The sequence below is a fragment of the Phocoena phocoena genome, chromosome 14 (genome assembly GCF_963924675.1).
Source record: "Phocoena phocoena chromosome 14, mPhoPho1.1, whole genome shotgun sequence".
Taxonomy (NCBI): Eukaryota; Metazoa; Chordata; class Mammalia; order Artiodactyla; family Phocoenidae; genus Phocoena; species Phocoena phocoena.
Genome location: NC_089232.1, coordinates 71,805,658 through 71,819,663, shown reverse-complemented (window position 1 = coordinate 71,819,663; position 14,006 = coordinate 71,805,658). Strand labels below are relative to the sequence as shown.

General features: G+C 37.0%; 1 protein-coding gene across 2 annotated transcripts in view; it reads right to left on the bottom strand.

Moving 5' to 3' along the window:
• Positions 1 to 14,006, bottom strand: part of ATAD2B (ATPase family AAA domain containing 2B) — a 152,926-nt gene that overhangs the window by 17,818 nt on the left and 121,102 nt on the right. The window lies entirely within an intron of this gene.

Sequence of the window (14,006 nt, the reverse complement as noted above, 5' to 3'; positions counted from 1 at the left end):
TGCTTTACACTAACAGAGGAGTCCTCATTAACTAACAATATGCATAAACAGTGCTCCCTAGAGCTGTGCAACTCCAAGATATTAAAAGTCAAGTTAATATACCAAGGTCACTTAATTTGTAACAGAATTTAGCACTAGCATCTAAGTCACAAAATAACATCTGCTTTTCCACCTCTAGTAAAGACAAAAAGTATAAAGATGTATTTTATTTATAACTTTTCTTATTAGAAAGTCTAATAGTTCACTGCAGAAATCTTATAAAAACAAGCATGCAGCGCTCAAAAAGCAATCCACTGGTATATTTCCTTCCAATGTATTTTCTCTAAACTTTCACTCAATAAATATTGTCAACTGTACCAGGAAGTAAGTCAGGTGATGGCTACACAGTAGTGAACAAAATAGACAGGTGTCCACTTTCAAGGAGCTTTTCAGAATAGTATAGGAAAGAGGTATTTTACCAAATAATCTCATATACACATATAAACACCTTCTCCTACCCCTCCCTCACCCCCCAAAAAACCTGTAACAGCTATGATGAAAATCTACAGAATACTGGTGTGGATACCAATTTTGAATGGGCAAGTCAGGAAAGACTTCTCGGAATTAGTGGCATTTAAGCTGAGACTTAAAGCATGCATTGGGGTAGCCACTGACAAAGGGAAAAACCAGTGCAGGTTCAGAAAATACAATGTGAGAAAGTTCTGGAGTAAAAAGATCTTGGAGATTTTAAGAAACTGAAAGGTAGCCTAAGTGATCAGCACACAATAAGCAAGAGGCAAATGGGAATCTGACCATATTCAAAGGATTTTAGATCTTATCCCAAGAGCAATGAAAAGTCATTGAAAAGATCCAAGCAGAGAAATTACATGATTTAAATGCTCATCTTCGAAAGATCTCTCTGGCTGTTCCCTAGAGACTGGATTGAGAGGGTCAAGCATAAAACCAGGGAGTATAATCGGAAGGCAATTTTTAGTGAAAAGAGAAGAGAGAACTGAACCAGGTAATGGTGGTAGTAGTGAAGGAAAGGAAGACTACAGCTTTGAAATGTGTTCTCAATGACACAACTTGGTAGTAAAGCAGGGGATGAGATAAGCATCAAGGAAGATTCCCTAGCTTCCTACATGAAAAATGGGAGGATGGAAGTACCGCTTACAAAAATAAAAATTTTAAAAAAAGGAAAAAAAATCCTACAGTATAATTAGAAAGGAAGTAGGAAAAGAAGTTAGAGATTTGCGCTAGTTTAAGGAGTTTAGTTTTGACATGACTAAAAAATATCTAATAGAGCCTGAGCCAAGATCGCAAAGTAGAAGGACGTGCTCTCACTCCCTCTTGCGAGAACACCAGAATCACAACTAGCTGCTGGTCAATCATTGACAGGAAGACACTGGAACTAACCAAAAAAGATACCCCACATCCAAAGACAAGGGAGAAGCCACAATGAGACGGTAGGAGGGGTGCAATCACAGTAAAAAAAAAAAAATCCCATAACTGCTGGGTGGGTGACTCACAGACTGGAGAACACTTATACCACAGAAGTCCACCCACTTGAGTGAAGGTTCTGAGCCCCACGTCAGGTTCCCAAACTGGGATCCGGCAACTGGAGGAGGAATTCCTAGAGAATCAGACTTTGAAGGCTAGTGGGATTTGATTGCAGGACTTCGACAGGACTGGGGGAAACAGAGACTCCACTCTTGGAGCACACACACAAAGTAGTGTGCCCATCGGGACCCAGGGGAAGGAAGAGTGACCCCAGGGGAGACTGAACCACACCTACCTGCTAGTGGTGGAAGGTCTCCTGCAGAGGCGGGGGTGGCTGTGGCTCACCATGGGGACAAGGACACTGGCAGCGGAAGTTCTGGGAAGTATGCCTTGGCGAGAGCCCTCCCAGAGTCCGCCATTAGCCCCACCAAAGAGCCAGGTAGGCTCCAGTGTTGGGTCGCCTCAGGCCCAACAACCAACAGGGAGGGAACCCAGCCCCACCCATCAGCAGTCAAGTGGATTAAAGTTTTACTGAGCGCTGCCCACCAGAGCAACAGTCAGCTCTACCCACCACCAGTCCCTCCCATCAGGAAACTTGCACAAGCCTCTTTGATAGCCTCATCCACCAGAGGGCAGACAGCAGAAGCAAGAAGAACTACAACCCTGCAGCCTGTGGAACAAAAATCACATTCACAGAAAGACAGACAAGACGAAAAGGCAGAGGGCTATGTACCAGACGAAGGAACAAGATAAAACCCCAGAAAAACAACTAAATGAAGTGGAGATAGGCAACCCTCCAGAAAAAGAATTCAGAATAATGATAGTGAAGATGATCCAGGACCTCGGAAAAAGAATGGAGGCAAAGATTGAGAAGATGCAAGAAATGTTTAACAAAGACCTAGAAGAATTAAAGAACAAACAGAGATGAATACAAGAACTGAAATGAAAAATAAACTAGAAGGAATCAATAGCAGAATAACTGAGGCAGAAGAATGGATAAGTGGTCTGGAAGACAGAATGGTGGAATTCACTGCCACAAAACAGAATAAAGAAAAAAAGAATGAAAAGAAGGGCTTCCCTGGTGGCGCAGTGGTTGAGAGTCCGCCTGCCGATGCAGGGGACACGGGTTCGTGCCCTGGTCCGGGAAGATCCCACATGCCATGGAGCGGCTGGGCCCATGAGCCATGGCCACTGAACCTGCGTGTCCGGAGCCTGTGCTCCGCCAACAGGAGAGGCCACAACAGTGAGAGGCCCGCGTACCGCAAAAAAAAAAAAAATAATGAAAAGAAATGAAGACAGCCTAAGACACTTCTGGGATAACATTAAATGCAACAACATTCACATTATAGGGGTCCCAGAAAGAGAAAAGACAGAGAAAGGACCCGAGAAAATATCTGCAGAGACTAGAGTCGAAAACTTCCCTCACATGGGAAAGGAAATAGCCACCCAAGTCCAGGAAGCGCAGAGTCCCAGGCAGGATAAACCCAGGAGAAACATGCCGATACACATAGTAATCAAACTGGCAAAAATTAAAGACAAAGTAAAATTATTGCAAGCAGCAAGGGACAAATGACAAATAACATATAAGGGAACTCCCATAAGGTTAACAGCTGATTTCTCAGCAGAAACTCTACAAGCCAGAAGGGAGTGGCATGGTATACTTAGTGATGAAAGGGAAGAACCTACAACCAAGATTACTCTACCCAGCAAGGATCTCATGCAAATTCCATGGAGAAATCAACAGCTTTACAGAAAAGCAAAAGCTAAGAGAATTCAGCACCACCAAACCAGCTCTACAACAAATGCTAAAGGAACTTCTCTAAGTGGGAAACACAAGAGAAGAAAAGGACCTACAAAAACAAACCCAAAACAATTAAGAAAATGGTCATAGGAACATACATATCAATAATTACCTTAAATGTGAATGGATTAAATGTTCCAGCCAAAAGACACAGGCTTGCTGAATGGATACAAAAACAAGACCCATATATATGCTATCTATAAGAGACCCACTTCAGACCAAGGGACACATACAGACCGAAAGTGAGGGGATGGAAAAAGATATTCCATGGAAATGGAAATCAAAAGAAAGCTGGAGTAGCAATCCTCATATCAGATAAAATAGACTTTAAAATAAAGAATGTTACAAGAGACAAGGAAGGACACTACATAATGATCAAGGGATCAATCCAAGAAGAAGATATAACAATTATAAATATATTAGCACCCAACACAGGAGCACCTCAATACATAAGGCAACTGCTAACAGCTATAAAAAAGGAAATCGACAGTAACACAGTAATAGTGGGGGACTTTAACATCTCACTTACACCAATGGACAGATCATCCAAAATGAAAATAAATAAGGAAACAGAAGCTTTAAATGACAACAGACCAGATAGATTTAATTGATATTTATAGGACATTCCATCCCCAAACAGATTACACTTTCTTCTCAAGTGTGCACGGAACATTCTCCAGGATAGATCACATCTTGGGTCTCAAAACAAGCTTCAGTAAACTTAAGAAAATTGAAATCATATCAAGTGTCTTTTATGACCACAACGCTATGAGATTAGAAATTAATTACAGGGAAAAAAACGTAAAAAACACAAACACATGGAGGCTAAACAATACGTTATTAAATAACCAAGAGATCACTGAAGAAATCAAAGAGGAAATCAAAAAATACCTAGAGGGGCTTCCCTGGTGGCGCAGTGGTTGAGAGTCCGCCTGCCGATGCAGGAGACACGGGTTTGTGCCCCAGTCTGGGAGGATCCCACGTGCCGCGGAGCCGCTGGGCCCGTGGGCCATGGCCGCTGAGCCTGCGCGTCCGGAGCCCGTGCTCCGCAACGGGAGAGGCCACAACAGTGAGAGGCCCGCGTACCGCAAAAAAAAAATCAAGAAAACACCTAGAGACAAATTACAATGAAAGCACGACGATCCAAAACCTATGGGATGCAGCAAAAGCAGTTCTAAGAGGGAAGGTTATAGCAATACAAGCCTACCTCAAGAAACAAGAAAAATCTCAAATAAACAATCTAACCTTAAACCTAAAGGAACTAGAGAAAGAAGAACAAACAAAACCCAAAGTTAGCAGAAGGAAAGAAATCATAAAGATCAGAGCAGAAATAAACAAAATAGAAACAAAGAAAACAATAGCAAAGATCAAGAAAACTAAAAGCTGGTTCTTTGAGAAGATAAACAAAATTGATAAACCATTAGCCAGAATCATCGGGAAAAAAGAGGGAGAAGACTCAAATCAATAAAATTAGAAATGAAAAAGGAGAAGTTACAACAGACACCGCAGAAATACAAAGCATCCTAAGAGACTACTACAAGCAACTCTATGCCAATAAAATGGACAACCTGGAAGAAATGGCCAAATTTTTAGAAAGGTATAACCTTCCAAGACTGAACCAGGAAGAAATAGAAAATATGAACAGACCAATCAAGAGTAATGAAATTGAAACTGTGATTAAAAATCTTCCAACAAACAAAAGTCCAGGACCAGATGGCTTCACAGGTGAATTCTATCAATCATTTAGAGAAGAGCTAACACCCATCCTTCTCAAACTCTTCCAAAAAACTGCAGAGGAAGGAACACTCTCAAACTCATTCTATGAGGCCACCATCCCCCGATACCAAAACCAGACAAAGATACTACAAAAAAAGAAAATTACAGACCAATATCACTCATGAATATAGATGTAAAAATCCTCAACAAAATACTAGTAAACAGAATCCAACAACACATTAAAAGGATCATACCATGATCAAGTGGGATTTATCCCAGAGATGCAAGGATTCTTCAATATATGCAAATCAATCAATGTGATACACCATATTAACAAATTGAAGAATAAAAACCATGTGATCATCTCAACAGATGCAGAAAAAGCTTTTGACAAAATTCAACACCCATTTATGATAAAACTCTCCAGAAAGTGGGCATAGAGGGAACCTACCTCAACATAATAAAGGCCATACACAACAAACCCACAGCAAACATCATTCTCAATGGTGAAAAACTGAAAGCATTTCCTCTAAGATCAGGAACAAGACAAGGATGTCCACTCTCACCACTATTATTCAACATAGTTTTGGAAGTCCTAGCCACGGCAATCAGAGAAGGAAAAGAAATAAAAGGAATACAAATTGGAAAAGAAGAAGTAAAACTGTCACTGTTTGCAGATGACATTGTACTATACATAGAGAATCCTAAAGATGCCACCAGAAAACTACTAGAGCTAATCAATGAATATGGTAAAATTGCAGGATAGACAATTAATGCACAGAAGTCTCTTGTATTCCTATACACTAATGATGAAAAATCTGAAAGAGAAATTAAGGAAACACTCCCATTTACCATTGCAACAAAAAGAATAAAATACCTAGGAATAAAACTACCTAGGGAGAAAAAAGACCTGTATGCAGAAAACTGTAAGACATTGATGAAAGAAATTAAAGATGATACAAACAGATGGAGCGATATACCATGTTCTTGGACTGGAAGAATCAATGTTGTGAAAATGACTATACTACCCAAAGCAATCTACAGATTCAATGCAATCCCTATCAAATTACCAATGGCATTTTTTACAGAACAAGAACAAAAAATCTTAAAATTTGTATGGAGACACAAAAGACCCCAAGTAGCCAAGGCAGTCTTGAGGGAAAAAAAGAGAGCTGGAGGAATCAGACTCTCTGACTTCAGACTATACTACAAAGCTACAGTAATCAAGACAATACAGTACTGGCACAAAAACAGAAACAGAGATCATAGGAACAAGATAGAAAGCCCAGAGATAAACCCAGGCACCTATGGTCAACTAATCTATGACAAAGGAGGCAAGGATATATAATGGAGAAAAGACAGTCTCTTCAATAAGTGGTGCTGGGAAAACTGGACAGCTACATGTAAAAGAATGAAATTAGAACACTCCCTAACATCATACACAAAAATAAACTCAAAATGGATTAGAGACCTAAATGTAAGACTGGACACTATAAAACTCTTAAAGGAAAACATAGGCAGAACACTCTTTAACATAAATCACAGCAAAATCTTTTTTGATCCACCTCCTAGAGTAATGGAAATAAAAACAAAAATAAACAAATGGGACCTAATGAAACTTCAAAGCTTTTGCACAGCAAAGGAAACCATAAACAAGACAAAAAGACAACCCTCAGAATGAGAGAAAATATTTGCAAACGAATCTCAACGGATAAAGGTTTAATCTCCAAAATATATAAACAGCTCATGCAGCTCAATATTAAGAAAACAAACAACCCAATCCAAAAATGGGCAGAATACCTTAATAGACATTTTTCCAAAGAAGACATACAGATGGCCAAGAAGCACATGAAAAGCTGCTCAACATCACTAATTATTAGAGAAATGCAAATCAAAACTACAATGAGGTATCACCTCACACCAGTCAGAATGGGCATCATCAGAAAATCTACAAACAAATGCTGGAGAGGGTGTGGAGAAATGGGAACCCTCTTGCACTGCTGGTGGGAATGTAAATTGATACAGCCACTATGGAGAACAGTATGGAGGTTCCTTAAAAAACTAAAAAATAGAATTACCATATGATCCAGCAATCCCACTACTGGGCATACACCCAGAGAAAACCATAATTCAAAAAGACACATGCACCCCAATGTTCATTGCAGCACTATTTACAATAGCCAGGTCATGGAAGCAACCTAAATGCCCACTGACAGACGAATGGATAAAGATGATGTGGTACATATATACAATTGAATATTACTCAGCCATAAAAAGGAACGAAATTGGGTCATTTGTTGAGACGTGGATGGATCTAGAAACTGTCATACAGAGTGAAGTAAGTCAGAAAGAGAAAAACAAATATCGTATATTAATGCACATATGTGGAACCTAGAAAAATGGTACAGATGAACCAGTCTGCAGGACAGAAATTGAGACACAGATGTAGAGAACAAACGTAGGGACACTAAGGGGTAAAGCGGCAGCGGGTGGGGGTGGGGGTGTGATTGGGAGATTGGGATTGACATGTACACACTGATGTATATTAAATTGATGACTAATAAGAACTTGCTGTATAAAAAAATAAATAAAATATAATTCAAAAAAAAAATCCAAGTGAAGATATGCAGGCAAATGAATATAGATCTCGACAATTTATGACCAAAAGCCACAATGTGTAATCTGTATTTATTATTTAAAATTTTGTACTTCCCTAAGCCTTAAAAAAAAGAAAAAAGATTATGGCATAAGAGACATATAATAAACTGCACATATTTAAAGTATACATTGTGATATGCTTTGACCTAAGTACAAATCCATAACATCATCATTATATCAAGATAATGAATATATCCACCATCACCAAAAGTCTCCTTGTGCCCCTCTGTCATCCTTCCTTTCACTCTTTACACAACCCTCCATTCCCAGGGAACCACAGGTCTGTTTACTGTTACCATAGATTACTTCATATTTTCTAGAATTATGTACACTATAATAGATATGAATCGCATATATCTCTATATATTAATGTATATATAATTCTAACATATTTATAAATACATATATAAATGGGGTTATAAAGTATATATTCTTTTTTTGTCTGGATTCTTTTACTTGTCATAATTATTTTGACATTAATACCTATTGTTTTATATAATACTGTATAGCAACTACACTTCAATTAAAAATTAATTTTTTAAAAAAATAATAAAAATACCTATTATATTGTATGATCAACACTCCATTCCTTTTTATTGCTGAGTAGTATTCCACTATTGGATATAATACAATTTATCCATTCACATGTTGATGGACATTAGGGATGGTTCTGGGTTTTGGCAATTATAAACAATGTTACATAAATATTCATGAACAAGTCTTTATATGAACATATGCTTTCATTTCCCTTGAGTTAATATTTAAGAGTGGAATGGCTAGCTCAACAATGGGTGTATGTATGTTTAACAATCTTAAAACTGCCAAGCTTTTTCAAAGTTGTACTATTTTATATCCCTATATTCCAGTTCCAAGTGTCAACACTTGGTATGATCAGTCTTTTTAATTTTAGACATTCTTATAGGTGTTTAGTGGTATCTCATTATGCTTTTGATTTGCATTTTGTTAAAGATTAATGAAGCTGAGTATACCTTCATGTTCTTATTTTCCCTTTGTACATCATCTTTGGTGAAGTGTCTTCAAATCTTATACCTATTATTTTAATTGGGTTTTCTTATTATTAAATTTTTAAATAAACTTATTTATTTATTTATGGCTGCATTGGGTTTTCGTTGCTTCATGTCAGCTTTCTCTAGTTGCGGCAAGTGGGGGCTACTCTTCATTGTGATGCACGGGCTTCGCATTGTGGTGGTTTCTCTTGTTGCAGAGCATGGGCTCTAGGCATGCAGACGTCAGTAGTTGTGGCATGCGGGCTCAGTAGTTGCGGCTCGCAGGCTCTGGAGTGCAGGCTCAGTAGTTGTGGTGCTTGGGCTTAGTTGCTCCACTGCATGTGGGATGTTCCCAGACCAGGGCTCGAACCCATATACCCTGCATTGGCAGGCAGATTCTTAACCACTGTGCCACCAGGGAAGTCCCTTATTATTAAATTCTGAGAATTCTTTTAATAGTCTGGATACAAGATAGCTTTTATATTTAAGGTATATTATCCATTGAGATTCTTTATATAGATAAGAGGTCTTTTTTTTGGCATACTTATATCCAATTGTTCTAGCACTGTTTGTTGAAAAGACTACTTTCTCCACTGTACTGACTTTGTACCTTTGTCAAAATGCCACTGACTCTATATGTGTGGGTCCCTTTCAGGACTCCATATTATTCCATTGCTCTATTTGTCATTCTTTATGCCAATATTACACTGTCTAGATTACCCTAACTTTATGTCTTGAAATAAGGTGGTATTAAGTCCTCCAACTGTTTTTACTTTACAAAGCTGTTTCGACTATTTTAGATCCTTTCCATTTTCATATGAATTTTAGAATCACCTTGTCCATTTCTATAAAATGCCTTCTGGAATTCCGAATGAGGTGGTTCAATTTGAGAACTGACATCTTCACAATGCTGAGTCTCCCAATCCATGAACACAATATATCTCTCAGTCTATTTAGGTTCTCTTTAATTTTTCTCAGTAATGTTTTGTAGTTTTCAATGTATAGACCTTGCCTATCTTTTGTCAGATTTATCAACATCTCATGTTTTTTCATGTTAATGAAAACAGTAATTTAAAATTTCAATTTGCTATTGTTTGGGACTAGTATTGTATTTCCATAAATACAACTGAGTTTTGTAATTGATCTTGTATCCTGCAACCTCACTAAACACACTTGCTAGTTCTAACAGTGTCTTTGCAAATTCCATAGGATTTTCTATGTAGACATCATGTTGTCTACAGATGAAGATAGTTTTACTTCTTCATTCCCAAACTAGATGCCTCTTATTTCTTTCTCTTACCTTACTGCACTTGCTGGAACCTTCAGTATAATGTTGGGTAAAAGTGGACATCTTTGCCATGTTCTTGACCTTAAGGGGAAGCATTTAGTCTTCTGTCATTAAGTATGATGTGAACTGTAGGCTTTTTGTAGATGTCCTTAATCAGACTGAGGATGGTCCTTTCTACTCCTCGTTTGCTTACACTTTGTACTCAGGAATACCTATTGGATTTGTCAAATATTTTTGTGTAACAGACTTCTTAGTCTGTTAATACAGTGATTTACATCGATTGGTTTTCAAATTTTAAACCTATCTTGCATTCCTTGCATATTCAAGCAGGAATAAACCGTACTTAATCACAAGGTATTATCTTTTTAACATATTGGATATAACGTGCCAAAATTTTTATGTTCGTGAGGGATACGGGTCTATAGTTTATTTGGTCTTTTTTCTTTTTTCCCCTTGTAATATCTTTTTCAGAGTAATGCTAACTTTATAGACTAGGTTGGAAAGAATTCTCTCCACTTCAATTTTCTGGAAAAGTTTGTGTAGAACTAGTATTATTTTTTTCCCTAAATGTTCAGTAAAATTAACCAGTGAAGGCATCCAGGCCTGAAGTTTTCTTAATGGGAATGTTTTTAACTGTTAGTTCAATTTCTTTAATAGAAAAAGAATTACCTATTCACATTATACATTTCTTCTTTCATGAGCTTTTTTTTTGTCTTTCAACAAATTTATCCAATTTACCGAAGTTGTCAAATGTATTGGCATAAAGCTGTTCATAATGTTCCCTTACTGTTCTCTTAATATATGTAGAATATGTAGTAATGTTACCTCCTTCATTCTTATTAATGGTAATTTGTGACTTCTCGTTATCCTGACCAGCTCCACTAGAGATTTATCAATTACCAATCTTCTAAAAGAACCAGCTTTGGGTTTCCTTGGTTTTCTCAATTTTTTTTCCTGTTTACTATTTTATTGATCTGCTCAGATCTTTATTATTTCCTTTCTTTTGCTTACTTTGGGTTTTATTTGCTCTCTGTTTCCTAGTTTCTCAAGTTGGGAGCTCAGGTCAGTGATTTGAGACTTTTCTTCTTTTCTAATTTAAGTATTTAGTGCTATAAATTTCCGCCTAAGTAATGCATTAGCTGCACCTCGTACGTTTTTATATTTTCATTTTATCCACTTTAATAATTTTTAAACTTCTCTTCTGATTTCTTCCTTGATCCATGGAGTTATTTAGAAGCGTGGTATTTAGTTTCCAAATATCTTTTCCAAATAACCTTTTTTACTGATTTCTAATTTAATTCCACTGTGGTCAAAGAACATACTTTGTATGACTTGAATCCTTTTATATTTAATAAGACTCATTCTGTGGCCCAGAATATGTTCTATCTTGGTGAACATTCCAGTGCATTTGAAAATAATGTGTATATATGTTGCTACTGGGAAAAGTGTTCTATAAATATCACTTAGATAAAGTTGATGGATAGGGTTGTTCAAGTCTTCTATATCTTTACTGACTTTCTGTGTACTAGCCTTATCTAGTTTTAAGAGAGGGATATTGAAGTCTCCAAGAAATTACAAATTTCACTATTTTTCCTTGTAGTTCTATCAATTTTTGCTTCATGAATTTTAAAGCTCTGTTATCAGAAGCAATAAATATTTAGAATTATTATGTGTACTTGATAACTATGAAATAATCTTCTTTAACCCAGGTATCTTTAGCCTGAAATCAACTCTGATATTTATGTAATCACTCCAACTTGGTATGATTATGGTATTTCATGCTTTTAATCTATTTGTAGCTTTATATTTAAAGTGGGTTTCTTGTAAAAAAAAAAAAAAGAAACTAATTCAAAAAGATATATGCACCCCAATGTTAATAGCAGCATTATTTACAATAGCCAAGATACAGAAGCAACATAAGTGTTCATCAACAGACGAATGGATAAGGAAGATGATATATATATATACACACATACATATATATACATACACACATACACACACGGAATATATATATATATGTATATATATACTACTCAGCCATTAAAAAAATGAAATTTTGCAATTTATGACAATATGGATAGACCTGTAGGGTATTGTTTAGTGAAATGAGTCAGAGAAAGACAAATACTGTATGTTATCAGTTATATGTCGAATCTAAAAAATAAAACAAACAAATGAATATAACAAACCAGAAACAGACTCACAGATATAGAGAACTAGTGGTTACCAGTGAAAAGAGGGAAGGGGGAGAGACAAGATAAGGGTAGGGGATTAAGAGGTACAAACTACTATGTATAAAATAAGTATGCTACAGGATATAATGTACAGCAAAGGGAATATAGCCAATATTTTATATAACTTTAAATGGAGTATAATCTATAAGAATTTTGAATCATTACTTATATAATACTATAAATCAGCTATGCCTCAATTTTTTATAAAGTATATGGGAGGAAAATGAATGAATAAGTTATCTTTTTAAAATAACCTTAAACAAACAAGAAAGTGGGTTTCTTGTAAAGGAACCTCATTAGTGCAGTAAGTAGAGTGTCAGTCTCATCAAGTGGGTTTCTTGTAGGGAGGATATGGTTGGGTCTTACTTTTTTATCCAAAAGACACTCTCTGCCTTTATTTGTGATGTTCAAGCCAGGTATCAGCAAGTGTTTCTGTATAAGGCCAGAGAGTAACTATCTTAGGCTTCTCAAGCCATAAGGTCTCTGGCAAGTATTCAAAGCGGCCCCTGTAGCATAAAAGCAGCCCTAGACAACACGGAAACAAATGGGCATGCCTGTGTTCCAACTATAAAAACTTCATTTACAAAACCAGGCAGTCAGTTTGACTGTAGTTTGTTGATCCCTGGTTTAGGGGATCATTTGCTTTTAATATAATTTATGTGATTATTAATATGCTTGCTATTTACTTTCTCCTTGTCCCACATGCTCTTTGTTCCCTTTTTCCTCTTTTTTTCTCAATTCTTTTGGATTGTGTACAGTTTTATGATTCAGTTTTTCTCCTTGTTGGTTTATCACCTCTAACTATTTGCTACACTACTGCTAGCCCTATATAAACATCAAGGAATATTCCCTCTCTTTCTCCGGCCTCAGGTAGTTTCCTCACACATATGTGCTGACCAGTATTCAGCTAAAGACTGGAAGAGGCTCTTCTGCAGATCTCCAGAGTGCTCTCTCTGTGCAGCTTTCTCCTTCCTGGTACTCTGCCCTGAGAACTTGATCCACCTTGGCCTCCTTACATTCCCAGCAATTCAGGGAGACTTCCAGGTTCTGCCTGGCTTCTTCTTTCCCGTACCACAGTCTGGAAGCTATCCAGGCAACTACAGTGCTCAACATGTTAGTTTCCCATCCTTCACAGATCATTTCCATCGTTTCCTGATATCCAACGTCTTCAAAACTGTTTTTTCAAATATTTTGTTCAGTTTTTTTTCTCCATTGTTTCAGGCAGAAGGGGAAATTCAGTCCCTTTTACTCCATCTTGGCCAGAATCAGAAGTCTCCTGATATTTTAAAATATTCTTTGAAAACCAAATTTTAATGGTTATGTAACAATCCAAAGAAAGATGAACCTTAATTTTTCAAAATTATTGCTCTATTGTTGGAAGTTGAAAGTTCCTTCAAATTTTAACCACTACAAACAAAAAACTATAATGAACATCCTTAGAAGGAGCTATGCTTTCAAGCTGATATTTGTAGCCCAAGCAGCTTTCTGCCACTGGCTTTCCATTTCAGCTTGAAAAAAAGCTAAAAAAAGAGGTAAAATTAAATATAAAGGTCATGTATCCAGCACATTATACTCTAAAATAACTCAGTGATCTTTATGTTTTTTTTTAAACACATGCTTCCCACCCACATTCCATCCCCACTTAAAGGGGGGAAAGAATGAATGAATGAATGAAGAAAAGAATTCCATAAAAATTTCCCACTGATCTGAAGGACAAGGAATTTATTCTAAAGAGCATCTGTGGGGACTTCCCTGGTGGCAAAGTGGTTAAGAATCCGCCTGCCAATGAGAAGCCCGTGCACCGCAACGAAGAGTAGCCC